Source organism: Mesoplodon mirus, assembly GCF_964341445.2.
Source record: "Mesoplodon mirus genome assembly, chromosome: X".
Taxonomy (NCBI): domain Eukaryota; kingdom Metazoa; phylum Chordata; class Mammalia; order Artiodactyla; family Ziphiidae; genus Mesoplodon; species Mesoplodon mirus.
Genome location: NC_138981.1, coordinates 38,392,206 through 38,407,213, shown reverse-complemented (window position 1 = coordinate 38,407,213; position 15,008 = coordinate 38,392,206). Strand labels below are relative to the sequence as shown.

At 39.3% G+C, this 15,008-nt stretch overlaps 1 pseudogene across 1 annotated transcript; it reads left to right on the top strand.

Moving 5' to 3' along the window:
* The first annotated feature begins 8,806 nt into the window (after positions 1-8,806).
* On the top strand, positions 8,807-9,478 carry LOC309796588 (tRNA wybutosine-synthesizing protein 3 homolog; annotated as a pseudogene). The gene is made up of 2 exons (XR_014296171.1): positions 8,807-9,161; positions 9,194-9,478. The product of XR_014296171.1 is annotated as a tRNA wybutosine-synthesizing protein 3 homolog (transcript).
* The last annotated feature ends 5,530 nt before the right edge of the window (positions 9,479-15,008 follow it).

The window sequence follows — 15,008 nt, the reverse complement described above, 5'->3', positions numbered from 1 at the left end:
TCTTCTCTAAATGTTTGATAGAATTCGCCTGTGAAGCCATCTGGTCCTGGGCTTTTGTTTGTTGGAAGATTTTTTATCACAGTTTCAATTTCAGTGCTTGTGATTGGTCTGTTCATATTTTCTATTTCTTCCTGATTCAGCCTTGGCAGGTTGTGCATTTCTAAGAATTTGTCCATTTCTTCCAGGTTGTCCATTTTATTGGCATAGAGTTGCTTGTAGTCATCTCTCATGATCTTTTGTATCTCTGCAGTGTCAGTTGTTACTTCCCCTTTTTCATTTCTAATCCTATTGATTTGAGTCTTCTCCCTTTTTTTCTTGATGAGTCTGGCTAATGGTTTATCGATTTTGTTTATCTTCTCAAAGAACTAGCTTTTAGTTTTATTGATCTTTGCTATCATTTCCTTCATTTCTTTTTCATTTATTTCTGATCTGATTTTTATGATTTCTTTCCTTCTGCTAACTTTGGGGTGTTTTTGTTCTTCTTTAATTGCTTTAGGTGCAAGGTTAGGTTGTTTATTCGAGATGTTTCCTGTTTCTTAAGGTTGGATTGTATTGCTATAAACTTCCCTCTTAGAACTGCTTTTGCTGCATCCCATAGGTTTTGGGTCGTCGTGTCTCCATTGTCATTTGTTTCTAGGTATTTTTAAATTTCCTCTTTGATTTCTTCAGTGATCACTTCGTTATTAAGTAGTATATTGTTTAACCTCCATGTGTTTGTAATTTTTACAGATCTTTTCCTGTAATTGATATCTAGTCTCATAGCATTGTGGTCGGAAAAGATACTTGATACAATTTCAGTTTTCTTAAATTTACCAAGGCTTGATTTGTGACCCAAGATATGATCTATCCTGGAGAATGTTCCATGAGCACTTGAGAAAAATGTGTATTCTGTTGTTTTTGGATGGAATGTCCTATAAATATCAGTTAAGTCCATCTTGTTTAATGTATCATTTAAAGCTTGTGTTTCCTTATTTATTTTCATTTTGGATGATTTGTCCATTGGTGAAAGTGGGGTGTTAAAGTCCCCTACTATCAGTGTGTTACTGTCAATTTCCCCTTTTATGGCTGTTAGTATTTGCCTTATGTATTGAGGTGCTCCTATGTTGGGTGCATAAATATTTACAATTGTTATATCTTCTTCTTGGATCGATCCCTTGATCATTATGTAGTGTCTTTCTTTGTCTCTTCTAGTAGTCTTTATTTTAAAGTCTATTTTGTCTGATATGAGAATTGCTACTCCAGCTTTCTTTTGGTTTCCATTTGCATGGAATATCTTTTTCCATCCCCTTACTTTCAGTCTGTATGTGTCTCTAGGTCTGAAGTGGGTCTCTTGTAGACAGCAAATATATGGGTCTTGTTTTTGTATCCATTCAGCCAATCTGTGTCTTTTGGTGGGAGCATTTAGACCATTTACATTTAAGGTAATTATTGATATGTATGTTCTTATTCCCATTTTCTTAATTGTTTTGGGTTCATTATTGTAGGTCTTTTCCTTCTGTTGTGTTTCTTGCCTAGAGAAGTTCCTTTAGCATTTGTTGTAAAGCTGGTTTGGTGGTGCTGAACTCTCTCAGCTTTTGCTTGTGTGTAAACGTTTTAATTTCTCCATCAAATCTGAATGAGGTCCTTGCTGGGTAGAGTAATCTTGGTTGCAGGTTTTTCTCCTTCATCACTTTAAATATGTCCTGCCAGTCCCTTCTGGCTTGCAGAGTTTCTGCTGAAAGATCAGCTGTTAACCTTATGGGGATTCCCTTGTGTGTTATTTGTTGTTTTTCCCTTGCTGCTTTTAATATGTTTTCTTTGTATTTAATTTTTGATAGTTTGATTAATATGTGTCTTGGCGTATTTCTCCTTGGATTTATCCTGTATGGGACTCTCTGTGCCTCCTGGACTTAACTATTTCCTTTCCCATATTAGGGAATTTTTCAACTATAATCTCTTCAAATATTTTCTCAGTCCCTTTCTTTTTCTCTTCTTCTTCTGGAACCCCTATAATTCGAATGTTGGTGTGTTTAATGTTGTCCCAGAAGTCTCTGAGACTGTCCTCAGTTCTTTTCATTCTTTTTTCTTTCTTCTGCTCTGCAGTAGTTATTTCCACTATTTTATCTTCCACCTCACTTATCCGTTCTTCTGCCTCAGTTATTCTGCTATTGATCCCATCTAGAGTATTTTTTCATTTCATTTATTGTGTTTTTAATCATTGCTTGATTCATCTTTATTTCTTCTAGGTCCTTGTTAACTGTTTCTTGCATTTTGTCTATTCTATTTCCAAGATTTTGGATCTTGGAAATAGAATCTTGGATCATCTTTACTATCATTATTCTGAATTCTTTTTCAGGTAGACTGCCTATTACCTCTTCATTTGTTAGGTCTGGTGGGTTTTTATCTTGCTCCTTCTCCTGCTGTGTGTTTTTCTGTCTTCCCATTTTGCTTATGTTACTGTGTTTGGGGTCTCCTTTTTGCAGGCTGCAGGTTCGTAGTTCCCGTTGTTTTTGGTGTCTGTCCCCAGTGGCTAAGGTTGGTTTAGTGGGTTGTGTAGGCTTCCTGGTGGAGGGGACTAGTGCCTGTGTTCTGGTGGATGAGGCTGGATCTTGTCTTTCTGGTGGGCAGGTCCACGTCTGGTGGTGTGTTTTGGGGTGTCTGTGGACTTTTTATGATTTTAGGCAGCCTCTCTGCTAATGGGTGGCGTTGTGTTCCTGTCTTGCTAGTTGTGTGGCATAGGGTGTCCAGCACTGTAGCTTGCTGGTCGTTGAGTGAAGCTGGGTGCTGGTGTTGGGATGGAGATCTCTGCAAGATTTTCGCCGTTTGATATTATGTGGAGCTGGGAGGTCTCTTGTGGACCAGTGTCCTGAAGTTGGCTCTCCCACCTCAGAGGCACAGCACTGACTCCTGGCTCCTCAATTTGGGATGATTTGTTGTCTATTCATGTATTCCACAGACGCAGGGTACATCAAGTTGATTGTGGAGCTTTAATCCGCTGCTTCTGAGGCTGCTGGGAGAGATTTCCCTTTCTCTTCTTTGTTCTCACAGTTCCCGGGTCTCAGCTTTGGATTTGGCCCCGCCTCTCCGTGTAGGTCGCTGGAGGGCGTCTGTTCTTCTCTCAGACAGGACAGGGTTAAAGGAGCAGCCGCTTCGGGGACTCTGGCTCACTCAGGCCGTGGGGGAGGGGGGACACGGAGGCGGGGCGAGCCTGCAGCGGCAGAGGCTGTCGTGACGTTGCACCAGCCCGAGGCGCGCCGTGCGTTCTCCCAGGAAAGCCGTCCCTGTGTCCCGGGACCCCGGCAGTGACGGGCTGCACAGGCTCCCCGGAAGCGGGGTGTGGGCAGTGACCTTCGCTCGCACACAGGCCTCGTGGCGGCGGCAGCAACAGCCCCAGCGTCCCACGCCCGTCTCTGGCGTCTGCCCTTTTAGCCACGGCTCGCGCCCCTCTCTGTAGCTCCTTTAAGCCGCGCTCTTAATCCCCTCTCCTCGCGCACCAGGAAACAAAGAGGGAAGAAAAAGTCCCTTGCCTCTTCGGCAGGTCCAGACTTTTTCCCGGACTCCCTCCCGTCTAGCTGTGGCGCATTAGCCCCTTCAGGCTGTGTTCACGCCGCCAGCCCCAGTCCTCTCCCTGCGCTCCGACTGAGGCCCGAGCCTCAGCTCCCAGCGGCGCCCGAGAAGCCTCTCAGGCTGGTGAGTGCCGGTTGGCACCGATCCTCTGTGCGGGAATCTCTCCGCTTTGCCCTACCCAGGTATGTGGGGAGTTTCTTGCCTTTTGGGAGGTCTGAGGTCTTCTGCCAGCGTTCAGTAGGTGTTCTGTAGGAGTTGTTCCACGTGTAGCTGTATTTCTGGTGTATCTGTGGGGAGGAAGGTGATCTCCGCGTCTTACTCTTCCGCCATTTTCCCTGGAAGTCCCAGCTGGGATCTTTTCAACAGCAAAATGAATCCAAGCTTAGAAGCACCTAAGGGTTTTTTTTTTTTTTTTAAGGCCTTTTGGTTTGTTTGTTTGGTCATTTGTTTTTTGATAAGCTATGCTAAAATTAATAGCACTTAACAATTCTGCACAAAGAAATTTAGTGAGCACAACTGCCATCATGGTTTTGCTTTATAGAAAGCCAGGAAGGGGTCTTGCATAGAAATTAAACAGTGGCATGCTTGTGATTAGCAGTTTACATCCTCTTCCAGTGGAAAATAAACACAGTGTTCAGCATGGCTGGATTCCCCGCTTCCTTGTTTATAGAGGTGACTGGGTGTCTTTATCAATCATTTGTTTACTGTAAATGTTCCAATTAGAAGCAAAGCTCTTTAGGTAAAATTCACATTGCCCAAGCTTGCCACTAACTTTGCATTTTTTAGCTCTAGGAAATATTTCTTACCCAAACTTTGTATTTGTACAATGTGCAGTAAATGAAAACAAACAAACACCTCTCCTGGACAGTGTTTTAGCTAATATCAGAGAATACATGAGAGTGAGCAATTGTTGGTCAAAGGATAAGAGAAGAAATATGTGGAAAGCTGTTATGCCTTGGAACTAAAGAATTAAGGAAAGAATACCTTGGAAGGGAATGCTAATATTTCCTCAAGTCTCCAGAATTATTGCTTGGGAGAACAGTATTAAATTACAATTTGTCAAATTAATAACCATAAAAATTAAAAATAGATGACCTAATTTGGTCTCATAAATTATTTTTGAGAACCACTGACTCATGCCAAGGTGTTTCTGCAGTGAAGACTTGGTCCTGCCCTGGTTTCTCCTCTCAGGGGTGAGGGGCTAGCGGCTGCCTAGCCCCTCTGATTCCCCAGGCCCTGAGTTAGTCTGCTGAGAAGCAAGAAAAACATCAGCCAGTGTGGTCCAATTACCTTCTAGAGACATATATGAGTACTTTTTTTGGTATGATTCTTGGAATCTATATTTTTATCTATGGACCAAGTACTGAGGAAACAGGAACACTTGGTGGTGGATTAAAGAGGGCTACCAATTCTTTGCCCCTGTCTGCATTAAGAGGTAGAGTTTATTTCCCCTACCATTGTGTCTGAACAGGGCTTGCCACTCTTTAACCAACAGAATGTGGCAGAAGTGACCCTGTGCCAGTTGCAGGCCCTGAGAACTGGCAGCTTCCACTTTGCTCTTGGGCACTTCCTCCATCATTAAGTGAGAAGCCCGAGTGACATGGAGAGGCCATGTGTAGATGCCATGGACAACAGCCCTAGCTGAGCTCTCAGCCAACGGTTGACATCAGATGCCGGCCATCTGTGTGAGTCGTCTTGGTTGTTCCAGCCCAGTTCAACCACCAGATGACTGTAGTCCCAGCTGACAGCAGACAGAGTAGAAGAAGCTCCCAGCTGAGCCAAGTGAACCCACAATAGATAACTGAAACAATTAAGCATTAGCTGCCCCTAATATTTATGGAGCACGGCCAGGCACTGTGCCAAGTGCTGAGTGCTTTGTATTCTCTATCTTATTTAAGCCACCAAGCAACCCCAGGTGAGAGCTATTATTATGATGCCTGCTTGACCAGTGAAGAAATTGAGCTTTAGAAATGTTAAGTATCTGACAAAGTTAGTGAATACTGTTGCCAGAACTCAAACCCAGGCTTGCAATAAACCATAATGGAAAAGAATACGAAAGTGAATATGTATACACACACACACACACATACACATACACACATCCGAATCACTTTGCTGTATACCAGAAACACAACACAACATTGTAAATCAACTATACTTCAGTTAAAAAAAAAAATAAACCGCAGACCCGATTTCAAAGCATGCCTCTCTGCTGTCCAAATGATCTGCTTTAGTCAGATTAGGCTAAAAGGAATTCCCATAAACTTTACTAGGCAAAAAACATACGGATTTATATGGAAAAAACATACTCAAGCCTCAACTCAATGCTCCAAAGAACACTTAAAAAACCCCTTTTTACTCTGGAACATTTCCAAACATATATACTAGTAGGACAGTGTATGAACCACCATGTACCCATCACGAGGTTTCAACGATTACGAACAGATGACTAATCTTGTTTCATCTACATTCCCAACTACTTTTTTCACCCCACCATGAGATTATCTTAAAGCAAGTCCCAGACATTATGTCTTCTCATCTGTAAATATTTAAGTATGTATCTCTAAAAGATAAAAACTTTTTCCCCCAAGCATAACCCTTATCACTGCTAAGAAATATTGACAGTTTAAAAATATTATTTATATCCAGTCAGTGTTCAAAATCTTCCACCTTATCTCATAGTTATTTGTTTTAATAGTTGGTTTCTTCAAACGAGGAACCAGACAAGGTCCCTCATTGCATGTGGTTAATGTATCTCAAGTCTTTTTGATAGGTTACTTCTTCCTCTTATATTGTTGCTATTTGTTTGCAGAAAAAAATGGACACATGTGCCCTGGCAAATGTCCTACAGTCAGTATTTGGCTGATTGTATCCATGTCTCCAGTGTCATTTAATATGTTCCTTTAAACCCTGTGTTTCCTATAAAGTGGCAGTTAGGTTTACAGGCTTGATCAAATTCAGGTTTGATTTTACTGGCAAGAATACTTCATAGTATCCAGTCTTATATTTAGGTCTTTAATCCATTTTGAGTTTATTTTTTTGTATGGTGTTAGGGAATGTTCTAATAAATGAACTTATATACAAAACAGAAATAGACCCACAGACATAGGAAACAAACGTATGGTTACCAAAGGGGAAAGGGTGAGGGAGGGATAAATTAGGAGTTTGGGATTAGCATATGCACACTACTATGTATAAAATAGGTAACCAAAAAGGACCTACTGTATAGCACAGGAAGCTACACTCAATATTTTGTAATAACCTATAAGGAAAACAAATCTGGAAAAAAAATATATGTGAATCACTTTGCTGTACACCTGAAACACAAAACATTGTAAATCAACTATATTTCAATTAAAATAATATTTTGTAAGTAGTACTGTGTACTTCCTTTTGCACCATATCAGGAGGCCTGTAACGTCTGGCTGTCCCATTTTTAGTGATGCTAAGATTAATCATCAGATTTTGGTGGTGTTAGTCCCTCTTTTAAAGTTTCCATCAGCCTTTCACCTGATGGAAAACATTGCCTTGATCCATTATTTCATTAGGGCTTACAGATTTTTGAGATTCTAATTGTCATTTCTTCTGCCTTTATTAGTGGGAATTTTTCTGTAATAAACAACTTTCTTTTATCAACTGTTTGGATACCTTGAAGTACAGTTCATATAAGAAAGGCAGGATAAGTGCTTGATTCCTTACCTTTATTCACCAATATTGTCTAAAGATGACCAAAGAGCTTTTTTAAAAAATCATTATGAGCCTATGGATTTTTAGCATATGTCATGTATTTCAATTCATTACATTCATTTTTTAATTCCTCACTTTTAACCATTTCATTGAGATTATAATTCACATACCATACAATTCACCCATTTAAAATGCACAATTCAATGTTTTTTAGTATATTCACAGAGTTGTGCAATCATTACCATAATATAATTTTAGAACATTTTCATTCTGCCAAAAAGAAACCCTATACCCGTTAGCAGTTGCTCCCCAGCCTGCCTAAGGCTCCAACAACCCTACGCAACCACTGATCTACTTTCTGTTTCTATTGATTTACCTATTCTCGACATTTCATTTACATGGAATTGCACCACATGTGGCCTTTGGCTTCTTTCCCTGAGTATAATGTTTTCAAGGTTAATCCATGCTGTAGCATGTGTCAGTACATTTTAGCACCAAAATATATTCCATTGTATGGATGGATTACGAACATATTTGTTTACTCATCATCAGTTGATGGACCTTTGGGTTTGTAGAGGGTTGAATGGTGGCCTCCAAAAAGATATGTCCATCTTGACCCCTGAAACCTGTGAACATGACCTTACTTGGAAAAAGCTTCTTTGCAGATGTAATTAAGTTAAGGATCTCAAGATGAGATCATCCTAGTGTGCCCTAAATCCAGTGACAAATATCCTTATAAGAGACATAGAGGAGAGAGAGAGAGAGAGAGAGAAGGAGGAGACATGTAAAAATCAAGGCAGAGATTGGATTGATGGGGTCACAGTAAGCCAAGGAACCACTGGAGACACCAAAAGCTGAAAGAGGCAAGGAAGGATTCTGCCCTAGAAACTTCAGAGGGAGCACAGCCCTACCAGCACTTTGATTTCAGACTTCTGGCTTCCAGAACTGTGAGAGAATAAATTTCTGTTGTGTTTAGCCACCCAGTTTATGGTGATTTGTTACTGCAGCCTTAGGAAACAAATACAAGGTTATTTTCACTTTTTGGCTATTATGAATAATGTTGCAATGAACATTCACATACAAGTTTTTGTGCAGACGTATGTTTTCATTTCTCTTGGGTATATACCTAGGAGTGGAATTGCTGGATCATATGGTAACTATATGTTTAACATTTTGAGCAACTACCAAATTGTTTTCCAAAGCAGCTGCACCATTTTACATTCCCACCAACAACGTATAAGGGTCTCAATTTCTCCACATCGTCACCAACACTTATTATCATGTGTATTTTTGATTATAGCTAGCCTATTGGGTGGAAAGTGGTATCTCATTGTGGTTTTGATTTGCATTTTTCTAATGACTAATGATATTGAGCATCTTTTCACGTTCTTCCCCCACCCCAGTTTTGAGGTATCTTTTCAACATTTTTATTGGTGTGTACATCTTCTTTTGAGAAATGTCTACTCAGATCCTCTAGAGTTTGGACATTTCTGGCCACCACTGGCTTCAATATGGCTGCCCCCAGGGAAAGGCGAGGCTAATGTGAAAGTGCAGACCCTAACTGCCTCCTTGCATGGATAGTAGTGCAGCATTCAAGAGATGGAAGGTGCAAGTGTCTGAGCAAAGTGGGCCTCAGCCAGAAAGGCAGTGTGGACGAGGATGTGGTAGAGCTTGTGCAGCCCTTGACTGGGCGAGAACAGTTTTTCACCGCCAGTTCCTGCGCTGGCTGCATCATCCTCCTAGGTGGGGGTATAAATGGTTTTGAGGTTCAGAAACAAAACCGTTGCTGGCTACTGGTTACACACAAACTGTGCGTGAAAGATGATGTGATTGTAGCCCTAAAGAAAGCGAATGGTGGTGCCATTTTGAAATTTGAACCACTTGTTCTTCATGTGCAGTGTCAACAGTTGCAGAATGCACAGATTCTGGTAAAATTTTGTGATTATACTTGAATTTATAGCATTCAGTGGCAATAGATTCTGCTTTCAGGAACTCTGGCATAATAGTGGGAAAGAGAGGAAAGACTGTGTTGGTTGTCCGGAGCACACATGGCTTAGAAGTTCCATTAAGCCATAAAGGAAAACTGATGGTGACGGAGGAATATATCGACTTCCTGTTAAAGATAAGCAAATCAAAAAATGGAGAAAAGCAAGAAGAGAATTGAAAGGTTTTCTGCCTATAATATGCTTTGTAAAAAGAAACTATTTCTACTACCTCACATCCCAAAGAGAAAATCAAAGAGAAAAATAACTCATCATATACTCGTAAGAAAAAAAGAAACCCAGAAAAAGCACATGGCAAATGTATTACTGAAGAAAATGATAAATAACTTGAAAATGATGATCATGATGATCCAGGAATCAGGGTTACTGTCTTCCCTGAAGATTGCTGAGATTTGGTTCCAAAGTGTCTTGGTAGAATAATGTTTCTAATAGATTTTATAAAGTTGCTCTATATAAGAGTATTTTAGTCTGTTGAGTGTATCAGCCTGTCAGAAAAGCAAGATTTAATTTTTTTCTATATTTTAGAGAAACCCTTAGCTTTTAAAAATACCTGTGTATAATATTTGCTCTTAAATACCATCTTTTTTTAGTCATATAGTCATTGAAAAAATAAAATTATGATTTTTAATGCCAAAAAAAAAAGATCCTCTGCTCATTTTTAGGTTGGGTTGTCTTTTTATTATTGAGTTTTAAGAGTTTTTTTTAAAAAAAAACATATTCTGGATATAAGTCCCTTCTTAAGGATATATTTGCAAAATTTCCTTCTGTCCTTTGTCTTCTCACTTTTTTTGATAGTATTGTTTGCAGCACAAAAGATTTTAGTTTTGGTATATAGTTTAATTTATCTCTTCTGTTGTTGTTGCTTGTGCTTTTGGTGTTGTATCTAAGAATCCATTGCCTAACCCTAGGTCATGAAGATTTACTCCTATATTTTCTTCTAAGAGTTTTATAGATTAAACTCTTACATTTAGGTCTTTAATCCATTTTGAATTAATTTTTTGTGTATGTTGTGAGGTAAGTGTCCAACTTCATCCTTTTGCAAGTGGATATCTAGGTGTCCCAGCACCACTTCTTCTTTTAAAAATTTTAAAAAATTTTATTGAAGTATAGTTGATTTACAATGTTTTAGGTGCACAGCAAAGTGATTCAGATATATATATTATTTTTCAGATTCTTTTCCATTATAGGTTATTATAAGATATTGAATGTAATTCCCTGTTGTTTCCAGATATTGAGTACAGTTCCCTGCTGTTTATCTATTTTATATATCTGTTAATCCCAAATTCAACATTTATCCCTCCCCCCTTTCCCCGTTGGTAACCATAAGTTTGTTTTCTATGTCTGTGAGTCTATTTCTGTTTTGTAAATAAGTTGATTAGTATCATTTTTTAACATTCCACATATAAGTGATTTCATATGGTATTTGTCTTTGACTTACTTCACTTCGTATTATAACCTCTAGGTTCATCCATGTTGCTGCAAATGGCATTATTTCATTCTTTTTTGTAGCTGAGTAATATTCCATTGTATATATGTATCACATCTTCTTTATCCATTCTTCTGTCAATGGACATTTAGGTTGCTTCCATGTCTTTGCTATTGTAAATAGTACTGCTATGAACACTGGGGCCAGCACCATTTCTTGAAAAGACTCTTCATTTCCCATTAAATAGTCTTGGCACGCTTGTTGAAAATTGTTTGACTGTAAGTGAATGGGTTTATTTCTGGATTCTCAGTTCTATTGCATTGATCTATATGTCTGTCTTTATTCCAGTGTGACACTGTCTTGATTATAACAGTTTTGTAGTAAGTTTTGAAATCAGGAAATGTGAGTCTTCCAACTTTGTTCTTCTTTTTCAAGGTTTTGGCTATTGTGGGTCTCTTGCATTTCCATATGCATTTTAGGATTAGCTTGTCAATTACTGCAAAAAAGCAAGCTGGGATTTTGATAGGTATTGCACTGGATCTGTAGATCACTTTGGGAAGTATTACTACCTTACCCATAAACATGTGATAAGTTTTCATTTATTTAAATCTTTAATCTTTCAACAATGTTTTGTAATTTTCAGTGTATAAGTTTTACACTTCTTTTTTTTTTTTTTTTTTGTTGTGGTACGTGGGCCTCTCACTGTTGTGGTCTCTCCCGTTGCGGAGCATAGGCTCCGGACGCGCAGGCTCAGCAGCCATGGCTCACAGGCCCAGCCACTCCACGGCATGTGGGATCTTCCCGGACTGGGGCACGAACCCGTGTCCACTGCATCGGCAGGCAGACTCTCAACCACTACGCCACCAGGGATGCCCTACACTTCTTTTGTTAAATTTATTCCTAAGTTTTATTTGATGCTGTCATAAATGGAATTGTTTATTTTCAGAGTGTTTATTGCTAGTGTATAGACGTACAGTTGGTTTTTGTTTATTGATCTTGTATCCTGCAGTCTTGCTGAACTATTAGTTCTAATAGTTTTTTAGGGGATTTCTGAGGATTTTCTATTTACGAGATCATGTCATGTGCAAATAGAGATATTTTTACTTTTTCCTTTCCCATCTAGATGGCTCTTACTTCTTTTTCTTGCCAAATTGTCCGGGATAGAACCTCCAGTACAATGTTGAATGGAAGTGTCAGGAGCACACCTTCTTATCTTATTCCTGACTTTAGGATCATTGTTCTTTTTCATGTTCAAATTGTTCCATCTTTAGCAAGTAGAACCCCTTAAAATTGATTACTGTGCCCTTTTAACATCAGTAAAATTTGATAGCTTCCATGTTTTGCTTTAATAGCTTATCTTGTATATATCCTGGTCCAGGGAGTCCTAGTTATTTTTACTGGATAAAGGCATTGAGAAGCCAGTCTGGGTACTAGGAGTACTCATTGCCCCTGAGTTGATCATTGCCTTTTCAGTGGACAGAGCTGGGAAGTTTGTTCTTTTTAGAAAGATAAAAATAAAATTCACAAAGTCATACTGGCATCTCCAATTCAAAATTAAGGTTACATGGCTTTTACATCAGTTCCCTGAATTTATATTTGTATCTCTTTTCTATTAGGCTGAGAATATTAGTTCCTAATGACATTAAAATAGTTACTTATCTGCTTTATCCTAATATGTGTGTATGAGTGTATATATTTATGTGTGTTTATATGTATACATATATATATATATATCATACACACTAATAGTTTTAAAAAAACAATAGTAGAATCATCACTAAAAGTTTAAAATTTTCTAAAATTTCTTTTGTCTATAGGATATATCGCACAAGAGATGTACGGTCAACACTATATATTTTAAATTATTTGACATAATTTAAAAATTTTAATTGAGGTATAATTGACATATAACATTATATATGTTTCAGATGTACAGATTTGATATTTGTATGTATTGTGAAATGACCATCACAATAAGTCTCATTAACATCTGTCACCATACATAGTTACAAACATTTTTTTTCTTGTGATGAGGACTTTTAAGATCTGCTCTCTTGGCAACTTTCAAATATGCTATACAGTATTATTAACTGTAGTCACCATGTTTTACATTACATCCCCATGATTTAATTATTTTATAGCTGGAAGTTTGTACCTTTTGACACCCTTCACTCACTTCTCTCACCCCTAGCCTCCATCCCCCACCTCTGGCTATCACCAATCTCTTATCTGTATTTATGAGCTCGGTTTGTTGTTGTGTTGTTTCTAAATTCCACATGTAAGTGAGATCATACAACGTTTGGCTTTCTCTGTCTGATTTATTTCACTTAGTATAATGCCCTCTAGGTCCATCCATGTTGTTGCAAATAGCAGGATTTCATTCTCTTTTTATGGCTAAATAGTATTCCATCGTATGTGTGTGTATGTGTGTGTGTGATCAACACACATACAACATTAACTTCTGATCAACTGGCTATTCATCAGAGATTCCCATGACCCCCTCCTTAGGTTTGATTAATTTGTTGGAACAGCTCACAGAACTCAGGAAACCTGTTTACTCACTAGATTACAGGTTTACTACAAAGGATATTAAAGGATATGAATCAACAGTCAGATAAAGAAATACACAGGACGAGGTCCTGACCAAGGGAGCTTCTGTCCTCGTGGAGTTTGGGGTCCAGCGTGGGGCACACGGAAGCATTCTGGTTGCCCAACCTGGAAGCTCTCCAAACCCCCTCCTTTTGGGTTTTTTTTGGAGGCTTCATTAGATACGCATGATTGATTAACGCATTGGCTATTGGCAGTTGAGTCAGCATCCAGCCCCTCTCCCCTGCCTGGAAATCAGGTGGTGGGACTGAAAGTTCCACCCCCTCTATTCTTGGTTGGTTTCCCTAGTAGCCCCCATCTTTAGGTGCTCTCCAAAGTCACCTCATTAACATGAACCCAGTTGTGGTAGAAAGGGGTTTGTTGTGAATAACAAGACACCCATTGCACCTTAATGTCTCTGAAGGGAACTGAGGGCAAGAGAATGAATATTTTAATGAAAGATGTTCCTATTGTTCTTATTGCTCAGGAAATTCCAAGGGTTTGGGTAACTATGAGTGAGGAACTGTGGATGAAGACCAAATATATGTGAGAAATGTATTCTGGTCATCTGAATGACCAAATCTCTGTATTTCTTATAAATCATAGTATTGTAGAAACCAACATCAAGTCTAAGCTCTTCAAGATGGTCTCTGTGCTCCCTCACCAAAGCCATAGCACAGCAAAGGTATAGCAGCACATAACCCAGCGCCACAAATTTGCTCACGTGGACTTTTCCTTTGTCAAAAAATACAACGATTGGCTGAGTTAAAGTTCCTCTTTTCCTTATATATCGGTCAATGATTTCAGATTTAAGTGGCTTAATCATTACCTTAGGAAACCTAACATTTCTGGCATTTTTCTTTAGGATAATTCATACGTAAAATTTAAATTTTCCCTTCCTTGGTCAATGTATCAGTTAGGATTAGATTCCACAGCATGTAACAGAAACCCAGAGTACAGTGGCTTAAACATGATAGGGTTTGTTTTTTTTTTTTCTCCCATGAATGGAGTTCCGGAGTAGGCATCCAGGGCTGATATGGCAGCTCTACACACATCTAGGACCCAGGACCCTTCTTTCTGCTATATTTGGTGCATGGCTCCCATCATCAAGATTGCTTCACAGTCCATGATGGGTGTTGCAACTCAGCCATTATATACACACATTCAAGGCCATAGGCAGGAGGAAAGGGCAAGTGCAAAAGGTTAAATCACTTGCATTAGTCAGTTTTCTTTACAAAGCTTTCTCAGAAGTCTCACGCCATGACTTTTGCTTTCACCCTATCAGCCATCAATATCTGCAGGGAAAGCTGGAAAAGTATTGTTTTAAAGCTAAGCGCATTGCCACCCCCAATAATATAGGGTTTCTGTTCATAACAAAGAAGGGGAGACTGAACAGTGGATAGGCAACTAGCAATCTGTGCCACAGTCTGTCAATCTCAATAATTGTAATTTTGTGAATTGCTTGGTGCACACTGTGAACACTGCCACTTTAAGACAACAGGGCCCTTCCATAGGGTCCCCTCACAGGGGAGGGCTTTCCACAGCACTTTGTCCAAAGCCATCCCGGATGCATCCTATTTTCTGCTACCTTGCTTCTTGCCAGCGCTGTGACCCTACTGCCTCTTCTCTTGCTTGGATTTGGTGACTCATACACTGATGCCACTCGGGGCTCCTGCTTGTGCCACTCAGCCTGTTGACCTTCCCCTCATTTCTGATCTTAACTCCTATCCCATTTCCAACTTTACCATTCCCAGGTGGTC